At 46.6% G+C, this 22,705-nt stretch overlaps 1 protein-coding gene across 1 annotated transcript in view; it reads left to right on the top strand.

The window, feature by feature from the left end:
* The window catches only part of TLL2 (tolloid like 2), a 2,328,887-nt gene that overhangs the window by 1,257 nt on the left and 2,304,925 nt on the right, over positions 1–22,705 (top strand). The window lies entirely within an intron of this gene.

The following is a 22,705-nucleotide window of genomic DNA, read 5'->3' as shown; positions in this document are numbered from 1 at the left end:
GATAGCACCTCTCCTTCACCTTCCTCTGATAACAGCTGTCATTTATTGAGAATTTGTCTCGCAGGAAGCTGAAACTGTTAACCAGTGTGATCTTTCGCAGCACCAGCATGTGCTGGAGACCCACCCCAACTCCTCTCAGCTCCGTTCTTGAAGGAAGCTGAGAGTTCACGCCCTTCCCCAGCTCGGACCTTTGTCAGAATGTTAAGTGAGACGCTTTGAGGCACAAGTGAGCAGCGAGGTACTCTCCCGTGCCTCCGGTTGCAGTATTCACTGAGATATACCAACAGTCAAATGCCTTGAGAGACGTCTGTTCCACAGCAGACCGCATGTCTTGCGTGACACGTTCGAGCACTTCTGTATTTTTAGCCAGCTGCAAGTTGCATTCTGGGGGTTGTAGTTTCGTTTCTACCGTTTTCTATATGGGCAAACAAATCCCAGCAGGTAACGTTTTGTTGGCTAAAAACAAATCTGAGTGAAGACGGCAGACATGAGACGGGGGCTAACAGAAGTCGTATGTTAAATCTTTATATACAGTTTATATAGTTAATATGGGCAAACGGGCAAAAATGTCAGCATAAACTATTTTGGATGTGTGGAAACATTTGTGGTCGTAAAACCTGGGCTTATAAGATGTGATTGTTTAAAGAATCTATTTTACACGCGATATCATGAGCAAAGAAAGCAAAGATATCCTACCCTAATTCTCGTGATGTGGGGGTGACTGGGTATGGCAACTTTTAACCATCTCTCCGCTTTAAACCATGTTTTTGAGTACTTCGCTATGGAAATACACTCTGGCGTAATATGTGCTAAATGTTTTGAGAGGCATGCACTGCTGTAAAAGTAAACCACCCATTCCCTAGGAAGCACCCGCTGCGTTGGAAAATGGAGTGTTGTAAGATGTGTTCGGTTAGTATTGTTGGTTTGTCCCTTAAGCACCGGGCGTCAAGTTTGGAAGCTACCGAAGGGCATCTGAAATTTTTGTTATGGTCTCCTCGGCAGTGCTGTCTGCATTCGCAGTCCTTAACTGTATATGGTCTCCCCGGAAGAGCTTCACGTATTTCGAACACTTACGTGACGCTTTTCGCCATCCCTGACTTTTAAAGCAAAAACACTTCCTTGAAGTTGAATTCCCACCATTAACATCTATGGGCCTACAAACAGCAGATGCACCTTGCTAACAGTCCGGTCTAAGTTAAAGTGAGATAGTTCCCGTCAGAAGTTGACTTAGCTGATGCGCGCTTGTTGAGTGATCAGCTGAGATAAACCACACGTTACTCAGACCGTTTCATTTTTATACCGTGGACCATTGATGCTGTTTGTATTGCCTCTCCGCCGATTTCCCCAATCTGGAGCCTATTGGACATTGTGTTTGCAGGTTGGCACCCTTCTCTGTACCCTCACCTACTTGTCATCAAAGATTGCACAGGAAAATCCTTCCATAAATGTGAACCATTTTTTCTGTGGGTGCGGTACTATCACTGCATTGCAGAGACTATGATTTTGCTTAGGGTCACATTATCTTTTTTTTATATATAGCGTGAACTCGACTCGAAGAAAGATCGATTTACGTGAGTACCAGTTACATTACACAAGGACACATTTCATTTTTGGTAGGCACGGGGAGATTATGTGATTTGCCCAGAATAACAGGATATTGAGCCGACGCAGAAACAAATCGGTTGCTTTAGCCAATAAGCCATAACTTCTTCCACGTATTATCCACGAGTTAACAGGGTTTATTTATCTCCGATTCTCATTTGCCTTTACATTCTGCTAATGAAGTGATAGAGAGTAATCCTGGTTCCCGAACTTGTTGACACTCTTCTATCCACCAGGGGGCGCAACAACAACAGAAAGCCGCCCTCTCATTCCTTCTAGGCCGGAGTAGTGGTTTTCGGTCTACCTTGGTTGCAGGGCTGGCTTGAGCATCTGGACTCTGTGAATGTGAAGTGTTGATTTTGAGACTTGCTCAGCGCATGTTATTTTTTCCGTTGTATTGTGTCTTTAAACTTTGCTTTTCTTAATTGTAGAATATGCTTGGTGCTTCGATATTGAGTCACAGGCTTTCTATTTAACCTAACACTACACATTCGAATACAATAATGTCTTATTCGCGTGCCTAAAACGACAAGTGTTATCAAAGCTTAGTTATATTCATTTTTTCACCGAGGACTTTAAAAGTACCCGCCACGTAGTCTAGGAATTGGACTTTAGTTGTTCTCTAATGAAGAGGCGTTCTGTGCTTTTTACGAATCAACAGGTTTCCAGCCCGTGCACAACACTGACCTTCTAGCTCAGTCTGCACTTGATAACCCAAGACCACTTATTGATGGTGATGCTAGAATGCTGAAATTTGATTAAATCCAACGGCCTCTTTTCAGTGGCACTGGCGGCTGGTGACATTTGAAAGTGGTGAGTGTGAAATTATTGCCATACTGCACTGCGGTGAGCGAGGGTAGGGAGCGAGCCCGAGCAACCTACAGGGGGTTGGGGAGGGAAGAACGTTTTGAAAAAAAAGAGTGGATAAATGGTGCATTTTCAAGCAAATTTGAGTACGTAGGAAGGTTAATAAAGCAATACGATTGAATTATTTAAGATATTCCCAATATTTATGAGCTATAGAGGAAAAGCTTTGCATATGCTGGTGTTCTCATTTGCCCATATTAACTTTTGAACACACTGATACACTTGTAATAGTTTTAACTATACAATAAATACATTCAGTGACTGCGCAGTGACACGTACAAATAAAACAGGCATCACGCAGAGAGAATGTCCTGGTAAAACAGATATCCGATAATTAATTTATAGTGCAGAGATAAAACAGTTCTTTGTATTTACATTTTGAAAATTAGTTTAAGTCGATCATCCAATTCATAAATCATTTAAACTGAGGAGTGAGTGGTGTGTGTGTGTGGGTGTAAACATATATAATAAAAGATGCAGGGTCACGAGGCGTCTGTATCTACAGTTCACACCCGATTTCAGAACTTTCCCCAACTTTTTTGACGTTACCTTGTGTTAACTATCACTAGAGAAATCGCTGATGATATCATATGACATCATCAGGGGAAATATATGTTGAAAAATTAAATGCACAACACGATAAACCGAACACTGTGCACTCTCCCATCACTGCATAGATAGGCAGTGATGGGAGAGTGCCGCTCGGAGTTGTGACTCCGCCCCTCGGGTGTTCTTTGCCACGACTCGCGGCCCCCGCTTCGCGGGCGCCGCTCGGAGTTGAGGGAGTGAGGCGCTGATTTGTCCTGTGGAGTTGGTCCCTTGCCTGTACTCAGCATTGCAGCAGCTTTTGGGGCGCCAGACGACGGAGTGGGACTGCGAGTCCCAGGAGTGCTTGCGGCGTCCAGAGCAGCCGCACCTGGAGACTCTTCCCGCCTGACCATCGCCTATAAGATCACGCCCCCTGATGCGGAACGCGCGCGGGTCGGCGCTGGGCGAAGCCCGGGCCAAGGGCGGGCCCGTTGGAGCCCGAGAGAGTCCGGACCGGGCCACCACTCTAAGTCCATATATTCAGCATATTCACATTGTATGACTGTAACCTCTAAACTGGTGGGGATCTAGACAAGCCGGAATCCAGGTACCATGGTATCAAGGGAAACAAGGAGTAAAGCCACGGCTACGTCCACCATGGCTACAGGTACTTCGGACAATTTTCTCATTAGAGCCAATACCATTGTTAGTAATGAATTGTCGGCCTTAGAAAGACAGCTAGCTGATGGCATCGATAGTACCAGCTGGTCTTCCCCAGGACTAGTTTAAAATACTACCTCAACCGAGTTATTGGACGTTTCCTATTTCTCTCTCCTGGATAGTATTGATCAAACAATTGAGTCTGTTTTACAACAGCTAAGGTCATCCTCATCTTCACAACGTGATACCCACCGATCAGTTTCTCATGCTGTAGCAATGTCAACAGCCGATCCAGCACTGATAACGAGGGAGGGGAGCGAACTAAATATGGCCCAAGAACGGGGTCTCCGAGAAGGTGCTGTTTCTAAAAGAAAAAGAACTAGACAACCTAAGGGTACAAAAAGGGCGAAACTGGACCAAGTTTCAAGTATTGCTGTTGATAGACGGGATATACAGGATTATTCTTCCCCTGCAATTGATAATGAAACTGCCACGCCAATACAGCCTTCCGATTTTCCAGTGTCAGGGCAGGCTTCTATGTTTGTTTTTGGCGAGGGGGCCGGTGGTGGGGGGGACCAGTCTATGTCTTTTATTTCGAATCTTTTGCAGAAGCTTTTAGATCCTGTCGTGAAGAGGCTTGATCGTATTGTCACTAGACTGCATTTAATTGAAACTGTGACGGGGGCATGAGGGAAGACTTAAGAACTTTGGGTAGTTGCTCAGGTGTTTTGTTATTGAATAGCACATAATGGACACTGTGCTTACCTAAGCAGCACGCATTAAAGAAAAGCATACATTTACAACGTTTTTTTCAAAGGACAGGTGTGCCCAGCCTTTACTTTAATTAATTTAATTAATTTTTTTAATTAATTTTTCTAGTTGCTCAGGTGTAACCACAATGAGTGGGGGTAGCTTTTCCTCCTCTAACCCAGTCACTACTGTAACTACAAATATCACCAAACCAAGGCGAACAAATGCACCCACAGCCAGCCCCTTAAGCACTGCCCCCCCCGTTTCCCCCCCCAAGACAACTCGTTCCTGTCCCTCAAGTACGGAAATCAAAATTGACTGTACCAACGATCCCAATGATACAAGGAAAAACTCCACCTAATTCTGGCGAAAGCCCCTCCAAGAATCTTCCCAGTCTAACTCGGCCACATATTATTAATCTGCCCCCAGAGGCGGCAGAACACACTGTAATTTTGGCTGGAGTTCCAGGGCTCTCAACGTCTGCACTGGAACCATTTGACTCCCTGAAAAAAAAGGGATTGGTTGGTTGAATGTCCACAGGCCCCTGCCACCACATATTAGAAGTGAAATATTAATGGTTAGGCGGGTTCCCTGGGTGGGACACACAACCAAGAAAATCAAGGGCGATTGTATTCTGGTTACCTTCAGGGACCCGCAGATTGTTTCTCATATTACTAACTGGCTGGGTAATACCAGAGGTACCACCATCCAACTGTTACCACTCTCCTTCTTCTACCCTGCAAGAAATTACAACTCGAACCGTAGGCTGAATGATGGTTGGACAAGGGTGGGATTTGCGATTGATGGCACAAGGTATAGGCCAGCTTGGCACAATATGCCTATGCAGAGCAATTACATCCATCCTAATAGGTACAGTTGTCTTGAGGAGGTAGATTGACTGCAGTTGGTAAAATGTAGTGGAGGCAATGATGAGGTGGTGCCCATTATAGCTGAGTCTGGTACACTGACAGACACGGTTGTTGGTGGAAACTCTTTCTATCACTATTCTTCTAATGACCAGGCAAGCACTTCCATTCTAGATCCCACTCCACACTCCCCTGATACTGCCCCCACCTCCCTTGCACTAAAAATTCTCTCCTGGAATATAGCGGGCCTATGTAATAAACTGGCTTGCCCGGATTGGGGGTCATACATAGACCAGAATGACATATGCTTATTCCAGGAAACATGGGCTAGGGAGGATCAACATCGTTTAGGTTTTGCTTCATTTTCAATTGCTGCAAAATGGGCGGGGAAAGGTCGTCCTTCTGGGGGCCTAACTATTTGGGTAGCAACTCACCTGGGATGTAATGTCAAAATTACTGAAACAGCCTGCGACGATGTCCAGTGTGTAACTTTAGAGTGGCCGAATGGTTTCAGACTGGCTGTGATTAACATTTATTCAAGACCAGTGAGTGTCACATCTGTGTCTGAAACGATTGAAGAACTATCCTCTTTACTAACCAATATTCCGGAGGGTGCCACGTTTGTGGCGGGGGGGCAATTTTAATTCCCAATTTGAACCATTGGAAGGGCTGTTAGATGGTGTTAACCAGGAGGAGGATGACGTATGGAAAATCCCAGAAGTGGCAGGCTTTCCAGCAAGAGCATGGACTCCTCTAGCTGTACAAATTACATCCTTGAAGATGACCCACTCGATTAGGGCTTGTAATGGGCGCACAAAGTCTGATAACCCACCTGCCTTTACTTTTAATCAGTTGGGGAGGAGGTCACACCTTGTCTATATCTTTGTGGAGTGCAGGGCTTGGAACAGAATATTAGACTTTATGGTCACACAGAGAGGGGAGAGTGATCATAACCCGTTAATTCTAGATTTTAAAATTCCTGGTCTCGCTAAGGACACCGAAATACCGCAACTTGCCATATCTAACATGTCTACCCTGACAAGCAGTAGACGCAGGGTAAGATGGGATAAGTTGACCAAAAAATCAAACGGGTTAGCTAAACTGTATACCCAGGTAATTCCAGTACTAGAGGATGTAGCCACTCTGATTTAACACCACTCAGCGAACTGTTCTCACGAAAAGTTGCAAGAGCTCCATAATGTATTAATAACCACCCTCACTGAAATCTTAAATCCCATAAGCTCAAGCTCTGGTCGGGCTCTAAGGAAACCAACTTGGTACAATAAGGCCTGTAGGCAGGCGAAAAGTGAGTTGCTAGCAGCACTCAAGCAGAATAACAATAGGGTCCTCGTTAAAGCCAGGAGGCAAGTGTATCGGAACCTCATATCCCATACTAAGATCGAATGGGAGAACGAGAGATGGGCAAATTCGATGTCGGCACTTGCGGTTAAAGATGCACGCAAGTTCTGGCAAATTGTGAGCACTGGCTCACTTGAGCCAGAGCAGGCAGTAGCTCCTAACATTGCCGCAGAGGTATGGGAAGAACACTTCGCTGGACTCTATAAGGAGAATTCGCCTAGCACCATTCCCTTCGTACCAGATGTAGTAACAACCTCAGTTTCTGATCCACCGGAGTTAAGGTTCACCTTATCTGAGGTCCGAGCGGTAATAGCCAAGCTTTCAGTGGGAAAAGCCCCAGGTCTGGATAAGGTCCCCGGGGACCTTTTATAAACAGGAACCAGACATCTGGGCCCCTTATCTCTTAATACTTTTTAATACTGTTCTTGGGGGGGATGGCTCCCCCAAATACTTGGCTGGGAGCCGAGGTTGTCCCTATCTTCAAGAAGGGGTCGCCTCTCCTCCCAGCCAACTATAGGCCAATCAGCCTGATAGACGTATCCCAGAAACTCTTAACTAGGCTGATTCTGGATCGTATTCTAGATTGGGTTGACGACTCAGAAATTCTGAGTGATTACCAAGCAGGTTTTAGAAGGAATGTACCCACCACTGACCAGATTTTCAGGTTAAACATGCTTTTCTGGAAAACGGTCAAATTCCAGGGTGGTTCCCTTTACACTGTTTTTGTTGACCTCTGTGCGGCCTTTGATTTGGTCCCACGGGGGAAACTTTGGAGTGTATTGAGGGATCTAGGTATTCCATCTTCCCTTTTAGATATTCTAATAAGTCTCCATTCACAGAATTTTGCTAGGGTCAGGTGTGGGAAACAAGGCAATTTGTCATCTAGCTTCTCCGTTGGCAGGGGGGTAAGGCAGGGTTGCGTTTTGGCGCCAACCCTGTTTTGCCTCTGTCAACGGAGTGTTCACCCACCTGAATAAGGTCCCAAATAGAGACGCTCCAAGGCTCGCAGGCACAGGGATATCGGCGATTATGTTCGCAGATGATACCCTGTTGCTGGCTAAGACACCAATGGGTATACAGCGAGTCTTGGATGCTTTTGTCTCATTTTGTCACGACCGGGGATTGGAAATAAACACCTCCAAAACGAAGTTTATGATTTTTAATCCACCGAAATCATCCCGCCCTAGTCCTGCTATAGATGGTGTTCGTTTAGAGAGAGTGCAAACTTTCGAATATCTGGGACTAACTCTCAATGAGTATATGACTTGGGCACAACATCAGACTAAAACTCAATTAAAATCCGCGCAAAAGGCAGGGGGGGATCCTTAAACTCCTAAATCAAACTACATCAAAACCCATTTCTCCCCCACTTGAAATTTTTAAAATGCAGGCACGGGGAGCAGTGATCTACGGAGGGGAATTGTGGGGTCACAGTTGTCACCCAGCGATCACCACTGTGGAAAACATGTTTCTTAGGCAGTTGGTATCCCTGCCTCCCAGTACCCCCCTACTCCCCCTTAGGATGGACCTGGGACTTAGATCAATTAAGGAAGAACTAGGTCTTAAGCCCCTTACTTTCTGGAGGCGTCTGTGGGCTACTCCGGAACTTGTCAGCTATAGGCGTGAGCTTGTAGAACTCTTGAAATCCCCCAATGTCTGGAATCTTTCCTGGCTGAAATATATCAGGCAGGAATTTGACAGGCTGGGTTGCTCCTCATTATGGTCTAATCCTGAAGAAGCATGTAGGGGCATATCTCGAAGGGAGTTAGTTAGTCCGTACTACGATCAAAATTTGTTGGCTTCTTTATCAAATGCCCAAATTGGAACAATAACGAGATTATTCCTTGTTCTGAAAGACTATTATAAACTAGAGACTGCTTTTGACATCATCAGCCCTAATGGCCACAGGAAGCTATACCTCCAATAGAGATATGATACACTACCATTAAGAGCTTTAACCTCACGTTGGCACCCCAATGCCCCCAGGAATTGACCTGCGTGTGGGGCCGAAATAGAGACAGACTTACACACGGTCTTCTTTTGCCCCTCCTACAAGGCTTGTAGGAAGAAGTGGCTTATTCCCATCTGTAAAAACCTGGGCATCAGGCAGTGTTTTCACTCTTATCGAATATTAAAATCTGATATATCGTCAACAATTGTTTTCGCGGTCACGAAATTTCTGGCCGCTATGTGGAATATTAGAAGAAAATATTTGGTAACTTGAGATGAAATGTAATCATGTAACTGTCGAGGTGGCAGGGGGTGCGGCGACCCGAGGTGATCCGGGCTGATTGGCCTTTGATTTTATATAAACGGTTTTATCAAATTGAATTGTATAGTTTTTGTACCTGTGTATCTTAAAATCTTTGTAATGTTTGATGATGAATTTTATATTCTGTACTTTTATGACATTTTTCTTGTCGCAATAAAGATAAAGATGACGATGATGATGATAGGCATATATTTGGGTAACATGTTAACAACACATGCGTGCCAATTAGAAACTGAGTTGCATATGCACACCACCAAACAGCACACATCAGACAGACCATTACCGGTTGATTCGAGTACATCACATACAGTTAGCAGTGAGACTGGACTTAACTGTACAACGGAGCATGCCAGAGAGCGGCTGCATATTCAGAGTATTACTGAAATGAAAACATTGTCTCTAGATAGCCTTAGATGTGCCGAGGGCCCCTGGAACAGCACTTTATGAAATGGGAAGCCATAATAGCCTTACGTGTGTCATGCACAGGGCCCTCCCTGGCTGTGGTAGGCAGACGATGCTTCGGGGGCATCAGTACGCAGGGGCATTACTGGAAACCTGCTTCTGCGTAGCTATCAAACATACCAATGTGAATCCGTGCAAGGGTAGTACAGTGGGTTAAGCGTTCACTGCTGAGATCAACTTATAACTAGCAGTCACTGATTCGAATGTAGGGTCACTCATCCTTCCGAACATGTGGTCCATGGGGTTGCATATCACTAGGGAAGAGCATACATTTCAGTCCACTTGTGAAAAGACCTTATAAACAAAGAGGAGAGAAGTCAGCACAGGTGTGCTAACATGCAATCACTGGGCCCTGCGCAGGTGGGAATTCGTAAAGGGGCCTGGCAATGAACGAGGCGCGAGTTCTTTGTTTCCAGCTGATTTTGCCAGAGCTGTAGAGCAGGGCCTTTGGTAATCTCCAGCACCAGGTCTTGTTTGTTGTGTATGCGCTGCAGAGATTTTTCAGCAGAACGTGGCATCGAGGCTACCTGGAAGACAACACCCAGCTTGATTTTGCAGTAACACATCTTGTGTTTAAAGTGTGCAGTTAAAATCTAGCACCACAGCAGTCCATGTAATTCAAGGGCCCGTGGCACCACAGCACTGGGACTTCTTTCGAAAGGCCACAGGCCCACAAGTGCTCAGAAATAACTGAAAGGTTAGACGTGGCAGTAGATGAAACCCATAAATATATCCAGGAATAATGCATCTTTTGTGTGATGTACGTGCCCCAGCGAGTGTTTTTTTAACTGTGAGGTAACCACAGCCCTTCCAGGTGCTCGAGGCGCCTGCACCACAACACAGGGCCTTCTACCCTATGAGGCGCTGAGAAGATTGGCCGGGACAGGCCATTTCTTAGCCATAAGGACCTGGACAGCAGCCGCATCTCAGTGAAACGAGGCCTTGCACGAGGCAGACTCCGGCCGTCAGGTGAAAGCCAAAAGAGAGCAGTGATTTGGCCAATCAAATCAATCCACTTAATGCAGATTAGTAACGGGATCTGGGAGGCATCTGGCCGCAGCGGGAGGTCTCGCTGTGCCAGGCAGTCGCGGCTCGCAATACATAGGGGGGTAAAACAAAAAAAAAAATAAAACTTACCTGACCGGCGGTGACCGGGGCCCGCGCCACCTCTGCTCCTGGACAGGAACAGACATGCTCCCTCCCCTCCTGTAAGCCAATCACAATGCGTAATGGCAGCGTTGTGACTGGTGCGGAGTCCCGTACGGCGCCCAGCTGGGCGCCTGGAAGGAGGCCATTTTCTCTATGTAGTCTGCATGCAGCCTACATAGAGAAAATGTAGAGTGCGCATGACTGCTTTGGTCTGCCCTAGGGCCGACCAAACAGCCAGGGCACTCAGAGTGGTGCAAGCCACTCCTCCCTGACCCTCCCGCCCCCAACCAGACATACCTTCCTGCCCGCCCCCAACGAGGCATAGCCCTGCCTTATGCTTTCTCATAGCACGAGAAGCAGAAAATAAAATGGTATTTATAATACCATTTTATTTTCTGCTTCTCTCACTGTGAGGAAGCAGTGGGGCGGCACTCCAATGCCCTAATGAAGCAGCCGCCACTGCATCTTTTGACACAATCAAACATATTCCCTTTAAAACGCAGGATCAGGCTGGTGGAACAAATACAGTGGTCGGGTAAGTTCAAGACTTTTTCTTTATTAGATGCAAGTCCGACCGGGAGGGAGCCTGCCAGCGACTGCCATCCCACAAACCAGAGCTGAAAAATAAAATGGTAATAAAGTTTATTTATTGCTATTTTATTTTTAAGGAACAACCTGTCCTTAACTGAGTGACAGACTGGGCGGGGCCAGTGCTGTAGAGTGGCAGCAGCAGGGAGCTATGCGCTTTAAAATCTGCATGTCTCTTTGACAAGCCAGCCAGTCATGCACATTTTAAAGTTCTCTAACCTAGCTGTCTTAGACAGCTGAGTGAGAGAAAGCAAAGGCCTCCAGTGCTCATGAGAGCGCAGAGTAAGGCCATTCCAACCAATCCTATCACTGCTCTCCTGCTGTTGAGAGCAGCACCAGAATTTGTAGTACAGTTTCCTTGGTCCCGGAGCCTGCCTGAAAGAGAGACAACAGTGGAGGAGGAAGCTGAGTCCCGCCCCAAGCCACGGGACATAGAAGTTGCCACTGCCCAAGACTCCCTATCCCTTCCATTGCATTATGGAGCCCCCCGTGTGCATGATGCAACTCCCCCCCCCCCCCCTTTCACAGAGCACACAAAAACAAATACAAAACTTAAAACCAATTGATACGGAAAATCAAACCATGAAACGTGCCATAAATAAACAAATGAAAGCAGTTTGAAGTCATCCTATAAACATGGATGGCACAAGGCATGCAATGCAACTAACCCCACCACTAATGCAAAATGAACTCGTCAGTCAGTCAGTCAGTCAGTAATTCTTTATTCGATGATTAAAAAAACATTATAAAAGTACAATATATATACGGAGTTAAAATAGAATTAAATTACAGCTAGGAATAATCTGGAATTACCGACACAAACAGATAAAAAGGCTAAAAGAAATAAATACTTCCTTTAAAAAAAAAAAAAAAAAAAAAAAAAAAAAAAAACACATAATTTCAGCTAACTCCTCTTGTATTTCTTAGCCTCATGGCAAGCCTCAAAAAATTCATAATACAATAGAGTGTCCATGGGTCATTAGCTCTTTGCAGATAGAGTAAAGCCATTTTAGCATGCCTAAATTTTTCTTTCTTTAAAATTTGCACCAAATATTTACACCGGGGATATTTAAAAAAGGGGCACAGAAGTACAAAATGAAGGGTGTCTTGCGGAGATCTATTGTCGCAGCCGCAAGCACCCTTCTGCGCTATTGTTGGAGTAAAGCCATCAGGATCCGCTAATAGATGTGGTAGTAGGTTAAACCTAAGGCGGGTCATCAGAAATCTATCATGTGTGTTATGTACCAGATACAGGTATGGCTCCATACCCTCGTTTTTTATAAGACTGAGGGCAGCTACAGATTGTTTGGTTGTTTCCCCTGCTAATCGGCTTTTCACATAATGATCGGAAAACAATTTTTAAATTTTTGATTTGTCCGAGGATAAAATGATCTTCGGATTGATAAACAAATCCTTCCGATCAATACTTTCCAGGGTGATCTTAACATAATTTAACCAGGGGATATGTAACCCTTTAACCCTCTGCAGGTAGTCTTCCAAGATTTGTCTACCTAGGACTGCCTCAGGATTTGACCCGGTATTCAGCCATGCCAATATGGGTCATGACTTGATCTAGTCCTCAATAAATGGAAACCCCAGTTCACTATGTACGATTTGCAGTTGAGGTGCACTGAGGAACTTTTAGGATCCTCCGCATGGATTTATTTTCCTCAACCTGCAATTGCTCTACATTCACGTAACCCAGACTTCCGACCCATACGTTACTCTTGCACAACCTATTGATCTGTAGAGATTCAAAACCTGTTCAGGAGACCAACGACCCAGCCTGCGTCCGTAGTTTGCTATAACACCATTTGTGGAGATTAATTTTGAGCAACACTCCTCCACTAAGGATCTAAATTTGAGTGCCCCATCGAACAATAACCCTAAATAGGAAAAAGACTTCAGCTTCTCTAGTGTGTGGTTCCCTATCCTGTATGAGAACCTTTTACACGGCTTGGTACCAGCTAGCATCACGAAGGATTTACTCAGGTTTACCGACAGATCAAGAGTCCCCATAAATTTTACAAAACCATCGATTAAGCATTGCAGGCCCCTCGGTGTGCGTGTGAGCAAGACCGCGCCATCCGCGTACAAAAGTACTGGAATATGACGCGATCCTACTTTTGGGCAGTCCGAGTTTAAGGCCAGCAATGCCTGCTCTAGGTTGTTGATGTAGAGCAAAAATAAAAAGGGTGCTAGAAGGCAACCCTGACGCACTCCGCTAGTACAGGGAAATGAATCTGTGTTCCGCCCCTCCGTGTTGTAACGTACCCTAGCTGTTGTGTCCTGGTGCAGTTCGTGCAAGATATTGATCAGGCCTGAGTCGATTCCCATGTCCCTCATCAGGCCCCATAACTTATTCCTATTTACATGATCAAAGGCTGCAGCCAAGTCCATGAAGCCCAGATACATAGCCTCATTGCTTGCTTTGGTGTATTTAGCGACCAGCAAGTTCAAATTAAGGCATTGATCGCTTGTGGACCTTCTTGTTCTGAAACCGTACTGGATATCTGTAATTAGATGGTGTTCCTCAGTCCAGTCCATTGGCTATTGCAGAATTACCCGGCCCAGAACTTTTGCTGAGACATCGATCAGAGAAATTGGTCTGTAACATTGCAGGTTGTCTCTATTACCCTTCTTAAAGATAGGGACAATGACCGCTGTAGACCAAGAGCGGGGCAAACCAAGCTGAACTGCAGTGTTTAACACTCTTGTGAGGATGGAGGCCCAGAGGTCTACTTTGCTCAAGTATAAATCAGGTGGGGATCCATCAGGGCCCGGCGCCTTGTTCCGTGTAAGGCCCTGTATCCCTGCTGTTATTTTGGCGAGGGTGAACTCAATTCCTGATACCTGTTGAACATCCACCTCCCAGTCCGTTTCTGTGTCCTGATTATGGTTATAAAAACCCTCGAAGTGTGAGACCCATTGTTCGGGTAGAATGCTCAACCCGATCTCGGGGGTATTACTATCCTGGAAGCAAGGATTATTAACAATCCTCCAGAATTGGGACATGTCCCTTCTTTCTCCCGCCTCTCTCAGATCTGCCCAAGCTTCCGTTTGTAGGGTGATCTTTCTTTGTTTTAGTGCATTTTTGTACATACGCCTGCACTGACCTATTCTATAGGGGTCCCTGGGCTTCGTTTTTAAACTAAGTTTTAAGTCTCGCAGGGCTCGTGAGCACTTGCCATCAAACCACCTAGGCTGCAGTTTATTCCTCTTGGGTGCTTTTATTTTTAGTAGATCATCTACCAGCTCGGTCACTGAACTAAATGCCCCAAGCAAGTTAGTCCCCTCTATCATGGGATCTAGACATTCCTCGATCTGTGCCTTCCCTTTTGATATTAACTCTTTATAAAATGTTTCCCCATCAATTTTTGCCCATCTGAGCCGCCTTCCTCTATCTGTAACCTTCAACTCACTATCCATCGGGGGGCAAGACTTAGAACAGCCCCACTGTTTGAGTGTTAAAATTAGGGGGTTGTGGTCGCTAAATGCGCTCCACTCAATACCCACTGTACTGATTGATTTTTTTACATGCCTAGACGCCAGGATATAGTCTATGTAGGAGGAGCAACCTCTACCTTTAAAAGTTGGAATGAGGGACCCGTCCTCTACTAGGCTAACCAGGTCTATTGTATGTTCAGATCGTAAGTCTTTAATAGATTACTGAGAGCTAAACCTTCTCTGGAGTGTTCGAAATGTGGGCCCCTCTCCAGGGGGCATCGGGACCAATCTACGTTCAGAGGGAACAGTGTTGGACACAGATGGCAATTAAAGTCACCCAGGACTACCAGAGATTTTTCTATGGCCCCTTTTCTATGATCTAGCTCCTGTTGGAGTCTGTGGTCTAGTTCCTGTAATGTGCGGTTTTCCCCATTTACAGTCCCTACATTGTATAGATTGAACAATGTTAGTCTAAGTCCCAGTCTTACATACCGTAGCGCCTGTATGTTATGAGCTGACCACAGTGGGCTCATCCATACTCCTTTCATGTTAAGGTCTATATATACCACCATACCTCCAATGGCTCTTCCTGAGCTTGGCTTTTGCGCTGGCACAAAAAAGCATTTGTACCCGGCCATGTGAAAGGGGTTATTATCAAGTGCCCAGGTTTCTTGCAAGCAAATTATTTGAAACCCCCCTATGTACTCTCTCCACTCTTTGTTGTGGAATTTTCCAGCCAGGCCCGCAACGTTCCAAGATAACATTTTCAACTCTCCCTCAGAGTCCCTGCATGGATTTTTATTTCTCTGGGAATCGGGTATCGGCCTTTCCTCCGACCTTGGGGGTGTGATGTAGATCCCAGAATTCTTTGTCCGCTGCTGAGCTGGTGCCACCCTCCAGTTTGTCTCCGGTGTATGAATTATTTGGGGAGTATGATACTTATCGGCCTCTTGAGTGATCTCCCTGTTTGCGCTTGCCATTGGGGAATGTATTTGACTGGCTATTGTTTTTGGTGCATTATTATTCGTCAGCCTCATGTCTCCACCTTCCCCACAAGATAAACTTATTGCGACACCCTTCATTTCAGTACCCTCAATAACTTGAACCTGATGTATTCGTGGTCAATCATTGTCTTCTAGGCTCAATAAGAGGCTAAATCTATTCTCCCAGATAGCCACGTCTTGTTCTTGCGCCCACACGGCGTTTGTGGCAAACCTGCCCATCCCATTAGCAAGTTGGCCCGTGCCTGCTCTCCCCGGGTAATGTCTAGGATCATAGGGGCCGTGATGTATGGGGTAAAAATATCCCAGTGGCAGCGTTTTGATGATACTTGATAATTGTGATGATCCACACAACAATATATATTCCACCAGTCTCTTGTCCCGGAAATTCACAATTATACAGTTACCTGCCAGGTCTTTGTTTTTACTGCCTATCCAGTTCACTCTTCTAACGTTCATAATTTCTCCACATTCATTCCCTCCCAGCGGTCTTTTTTTATTCAGCCATGCTATTGTCTTGTTTTTAAGCTCGGGGTAGGATTCCTTCTGCTCAGGTTTTAGTTCTGGAACCCCCCCCCCCCCCCCCCCCCCCGAGAACCACTACATAGGGACAAGCCTCAGGTGGCAGATTTATGCTGGGTAGGGGATTTACTGATCTTGGATTAGTTACACATCTTGTTTGAGGTATAGGTTTTCCCTTTTGCACGTGTGTTATTAACATGCTTGGCCCCCTTCAGTTACACCAGACCCTCTGCCCTGGCATGATGCCACATTTGTGGATATGGGGGGATCTATAGGTGTTATGTCATGCGCTCCAGTGTGCTGTTTATTCTCAGTGTGGTCAATTAATGTGGCATGCTGAATGAGTGGGCTGGTAGCTGTTATGGATATACTGCCGTTAACACTGTTATTCGCAGGCTTAACCTAAGTCCTTCCTCTCTTATTTAACTCATTTATGATTTTATCAAGTCTGCTGATTATAGGTTTAATCTGGTTTGCTATGAGAAGTTCAAGGGAGTTTTGTAGGCTTGTAACTACCTCAGCCATCCAAGATGGAGGACCTGTATGATGGACCTCAATGACCTCAGTATCCTCTGCGTTATTGAGTCTTTTTTGTGGAATTGGTGGTCGGGTTTTGGATTTTATTGGGCCCAGGGTCTTCTGACGAGGTTTTCTTTTATTACTGGTATATACTTTCTTGTCAGATATAACTATCTTTTCAAGTGTGCTAGTAGCTAACTGTGCGCAAGGAATCTCCTGGGTGAGGGACTCCGTACCAGTGTTTGAGGAATTAACTATTGCTTCGTCAATGATGACCTGTGGAGGAATAGTGCTGTCTAGTGGTGGGGTTATCGACAGTCTTCTCTCTATGCGCTCTATTTCATAGTTAACTTTCCGCAGCATTAGATCTATCGCAGTGGGCTGTATGCTCATAGGGGACCCTGTGTTACAATCTTGCACAATTACATTGGGGGTTAGAGGTATATTTGATTTCACTCTTGTAGCACGGGTATTAGCTCTGGGGGCCATGCTACACCAATTGTAATGTCCAGTTTTGCAGCTGCACTAAGTCCCGGACGGCAATGCCTATGCTCAGAGTATTAAACCCCCCTTAAACTTTTTTTATTTTTCTGGCTTACTGTTTTTATTGGTCCAATATCCGGTTCAGTGAGCCTTCTGCACCTCCTTCTCGCCGGTTAACAGTACTCCCGTCGATGTGCCAAAAGAATCCTGGACTCGGAGAGCCATGGGGGGTGGCCCGTCCCGTCCTCTGACGGCCACAGCCGGCCCACCCTTTGCCCGGGCTTCGCCCGGCGGAGTCCTGCGCGCGGTCCCGCGACGCGGGGGCTGTGTTCCTTTTTGTGCGCCTCCTGGCGCGGGAAATTCGGGTGGCGGCAACTTCCACCACAGAGGCGTCTGGGGTTTGCAGTCCGGATGTCCGTGAGCCCCCCTCCACACTGCGGCCGCTGCTAGGTGTGGGCTGCGGCGGCGGCGATCAGGGAGAGAAGTAGCCGGCAGCCTACGCGAGCCAAGGTATGCCCCCAAGGTGTTCTTGTGGTCCACATATTTCTTTGGCAGGTTGATCAGCCTGCGATCACGAGGCACTCTACTTTTCCCATTTGCACCTTCCAAACTTTCTATTTCCCTAGGTGAATCCTCTTGTTTCACACATTTTTAGGTCTCGCCTGTCGATGCGCATGCGCATCGAGCTTGCGAGCCTATTGCGGCTTAACCACGCTTTAACTAACAAGCAAGGAATCGTGGCGATTCCTTGCAGTGCCCGTGACTTTTAAGCTCAATGCGCATGTGCATTGAGCTTAAAAGCGCGTGCACATCAGTTCCCTCAGCCGCAATCGCCGTCTGTTCCCTCAGCCGCATTCCTCCGACACCTTTTGAAGTGAAGCTTAGCTTCACTTCAAAGGCCCCGGCTTCTTCACACCCACATGCCGCTCTCCCCGCTCCGCCCCCTCCCCTGCCCGCCGTGTGCATTTCTCCTCCACCCCCTCCCCACAGCAATGCCCTCCGTCTTGTTTTTTTTATTTTAACTTTCAGCGCAAGGATCCCGCTTGTTCTTTATTTATTAAACACACGCTTCGCTCTTTCTCTTCTGCTTCTTCCACTCGCAATCTGCTTTTTATATTTTTTCCTTCTTTCCTCGCCCACTCTTTCCATTTTACTTCAGCTTTTTCCATTTTTTTTGCCCCTCTGACTCACACCCGATCTCCCGCCTTCTTTTCCGTCTTATTATAGCCTCTATGTGCTCTCACCTCAAACAATTCTACCCTTCACTACGACACTCCCGCCATTTCACCCCTTCTTTACTCATTCACACTCAATTTCCCGTCTTTTCCCCTTTCCTCTCATTTCTTTTTTTCCTCACACTTCGTCCTATCTATATTTACCCATCTCCAGCCCTACTCTTCTCCATCTTCTTGCTCACGTTGCCCCTACAAACTTTTCTTCCTTCGCACTCGGTTTTCCTGCCCATGTCTTACACGCTCCCCCAGAGTCTCTTCTCGTCGCTGGCAGCCTCACCTTCTTTCTTCACCCTTCCTTCTCGCTCACGTTAGCCCTACAAACTTTTCTTCACACGCACTCGGTTTTCCTGCCCATGTCTTACACGCTGCCCCCAGAGTCTCTCCTCGTCGCTGGCAGCCTCACCTTCTTTCTTCACCCCTTCTTTTCTTCTTATCTCTCTTTTACACGCTTCTGCTTATCTTTTCATCTTTCACCTCCCATCTCCACGACACTCCCGCCATTTCACCCCTTCTTCACTCATTCACACTCAATTTCCCGTCTTTTCCCGAGACCGGAACTGTCTGGGGAAATCTGGGACGTCTGGTCACCCCATCAATACAGCATTTCATAACAATCAATAAATAAATACCCAGCCTGTGCTTTTCGCGACCTCTTGTGGACACTACGTTTAGAATGTGTGCAATATAATAAATAACAATTGTGAGTGACTGACTAGACAGTTGCTCCAGATACACAATATTGCTTGTACATACAGTGAACATGACACACTGACTTTCCTTGGCGCACTCATGCCGATGTTGTCAGGACATTGCAGGTGGGGTCAAGTTAATGTTTAAAAACCATTACTTTGGGCCGCTTCCGTGTACTGCATGAGCAGTCCCTGTAACTTCTGCAGGCCAGCTGCTGCTGAGACGCTGACACTCTCCCGCTTTCTGCTTGGTGCCACCAGCCCTTCCTCCCCTCCTCCCCCCCTCCTTCCAGGGACGTCCACCGTCTCACACCCCATCCCCATATGCTCCTTCCCTCCCACTCGCTGGCTCCCCCTCCCCCCCCCCCCCCACCAGGCTCTCAATGCTTGTTTTAAACCAAGGCAGCGGGGGCTCTTCAGCGTGTCCGACTCAACATTTATCCAGTGACTCAACAAAACAACATTTAATCAAGAAAACTGCACTCAAATCATCGTAGGTTCCCAGCTTGACAAAATGTGTGATCGTTGTCAAATGACTTTGCTTCACCGTGCATCGGTGTAACAGGGTCGGGCTGCGTGATAGGAAGGAATGGTGGAACCCTGACTGTGTCTATGACTGTGACTCTTCTAATCTACAGACAGGGTCGGGCTGCGTGATAGGAAGGAATGGTGGAACCCTGACTGTGTCTATGACTGTGACTCTTCTAATCTACAGACTGCGACTCTGAAGAACGATTGGGAGGTAGAGCAGCCTGAAGAAGCGTACTCAAGTCCCTTTAAGTGGGAGGGCGACGACTACCAAGAAGGACCGCCTTCTGCTGACGTCGACAGTCCGGAATGGTTGAAAACAGGGGAAGCCCTGTACGCAGCGTGTGACGTCATCAGAGAGCCAACGGACGGAGGACGCGAAGCACACCGACGGAAGGAAGAAGACGTAGGAGAAAACCGAGGACGAGAAGCAGACGGAAAGCTGGGAGAAAGCCGAGGACGAGAAGCAGACGGAAAGCCAGGAGGCCAACGTTCCTGCGAGTCGCCGTGCCATACTCCCGGGGGAGGAGTATGGCTTAACCAGGTACGGCGGCGTTGGGCAGCCTGGGTGGGGAGAAAGAGCGCCCCGAGTGAATAGTGTAAAAAGCCCTTGTACGTTCTGCTCCCTGTGTATCCTTCCTACCTTCTCTTCCGTCTCCCCACTACTCTTACCATACCTTCTTCCTTACCGCACTCCTACCCTAAGTGTTATCACGTATTCGCACAAGAAGTGTTTGTAAATACACCGGTGTCCCTCACAACCACGGGAATCCTTTGGGTGCAAACACTTATCAGATATAGCGACTAACGGCCTCCCTCTGTCCATTCTCTTCCATGTTACCGGACCGAGAAACGAGACCCAACTTACAGCCCGTAATCAACCTGGAGTGGTCCCGACGCTGAACCATCTTGCGTGCCCTGGAAACTCCATGCTGTAAAACTGCGTGTCCCGAAGATCACCACCACGGATAATATTGAGTTTGCGAGGGAGAGACTTACGTTTCGCACAAAGAGAACTTTAAAAATAAAACCCAGTTTAAAACGGTATACTGGTCAAGTGTCTGTTGAGCCTGTTGTTACCACTGTGAGTATTCCTAGCCCCCCTGCCCCGGCTACAATCGGTTTACTCGAGAGTCGAATCCGAGACCTCTTGTGGACACTACGTTTAGAATGTGTGCAATATAATAAATAACACCCACCAGGCTCTCAATGCTTGTTTTAAACCAAGGCAGCGGGGGCTCTTCAGCGTCTCCTTTGCCTAAAACTCACATGGTCGCTCTTGGATTTATTTTTATTGGCCATTAACTCTGTGGTTTGCGCACTCTGTCAATTTTTTACAAACAATTTTTTATATTCTCCCACTGGGCAAAGTAACATTTGCTGTGGGCTTAAAAATATCAGCATTCGTTAATCACTCGTGCATGGCTTACTTTTTTTGGTATCACTTGTTCTCTCTCTCTCTCTCTCTCTCTCTCTCTCTCTCTCTCTCTCTCTCTCTCTCTCTCTCTCTCTCTCTCTCTCTCTCTCTCTCTCTCTCTCTCTCCCTCCCATAACTCTCTCTCTCTCTCTCTCTCTCCCATAACACTCTCTCTCTCTCTCTCTCTCTCTCCCTTCTTTCTCTTTCTCTTTCTCTCTCTCTCTCTCCCCCTTCTCTTTCTTTCTCTCTCTCTCCCTCCCATAACTCTCTCTCTCTCTCTCTCCCTTCTCTCTCTTTCTCTCTTCTCTCTCTCTCTCCCTCCCTCCCTTAACTCTCTCTCTCTTTCGCTTCCCTTCATTTACTCGCCCACGCAACGCCACTCGCCCACGCAACGCCACTCGCCCACGCAACGCCACTCGCCCACGCAACGCCACTCGCCCACGCAACGCCACTCGCCCACGCAACGCCACTCATCCATTTGCAAAACGGAAAATGTTAAACTCTTCTATTGCGAGACCTATTGCATTTTCAATGCTTGTTTTCGCTTCCACACATTACCATCACTCAGCAACAGCCTGATCCTACTTACTCTCTTCACTTGAAGAGGAGCAGTAATTCTGGATTCACCTTAGTTTACCCTATGTTCTCTCAACACACGCACCCAATCTCGTACCACAGAATACTCAATTCTCTTGTTATCCTGCACAGGAACTTACTTCATCTCCACTCCCTCAGACAACAGTACATGCAACTTGCGCCACCTCATCAGTTCAAAAAGGGAGATTTCCAAGACACGGAGTGGGGCGCAGTGCGATATGACCAATTCAACTTTCTCATCGCCTTCCTCCATTCATTTCCCCTACTTGGGGACAGTTGCATATCTCCCATAACAGTTTTGTTCCACCTCTCAACCAAACTGTTACCTTGGGGCTAATACACTGACGACCGCATAGGCTCCACACCATACCTTCTGAGGGACTTTCATCTTTTCAGAAGTAAATTGAACACCTAATGTCTGACACCATGATTTCAGGAAGCCCTTGTATTACAAATAACTCATTTAAGAAATCAACCATAACATCAGTGATGTCCCGTTCAGTGAACTTCACCCCCGGCCAGTGTGAAAAATAACCCACAACAACTAGAGCTTATTTAGGAGTTTTTCCCAACTCATGTAAAGGACCACTGAAATCTATGGCAAACTTTTTCCATGGTCCATCTGAATTATTGGGTGCAGCAGTTGGCTACCCCACTGTCTTTCAAAATCTGTTGCTCCATGCACATGGTACACAATCCCTTATACTCCACTCCATCTCATGGTGCATTCGAAGCCACCACTAGTCACCTCTTAGGCACCCCTTGGTGGCACTTCTCCCAATGTGTACCTCGTGAGCGAGCCCCATAATGTGTTTTCTTAGCGACACAGGCACCTCTAGCAATATACCACAATATATAATCTCACCAACAATACACAACTCCCCGCTCACCTGACTAAAACATTCTGAGGCATCCAACGCTTTACCTCTCATGGGCCAAGTAATTCCCTACTACTTGCATAACTTCATTAACCTTCACTGCTCTCTTCCATTCCTTATGGGATATTCTTCCTTCGGTGGCCAGACTCACTTGGGCTATCAGTAGCTACACCTCCTTCCCTTTGACCTACTCTTTTTCTCTTGTCTGCAAACTGGACAATCAGTGTTAGAAATGGGGGTTTCTAGTAGACAGAGGTATGCACCTTGTCCAAGTGGGGACCCCTGC

This window comes from Lissotriton helveticus, chromosome 5_1 (assembly GCF_964261635.1).
Source record: "Lissotriton helveticus chromosome 5_1, aLisHel1.1, whole genome shotgun sequence".
Classification (NCBI taxonomy): Eukaryota; Metazoa; Chordata; class Amphibia; order Caudata; family Salamandridae; genus Lissotriton; species Lissotriton helveticus.
The sequence above is the reverse complement of the archived record's forward strand: the minus strand, read 5'-3'. Positions and strand labels throughout refer to the sequence as shown.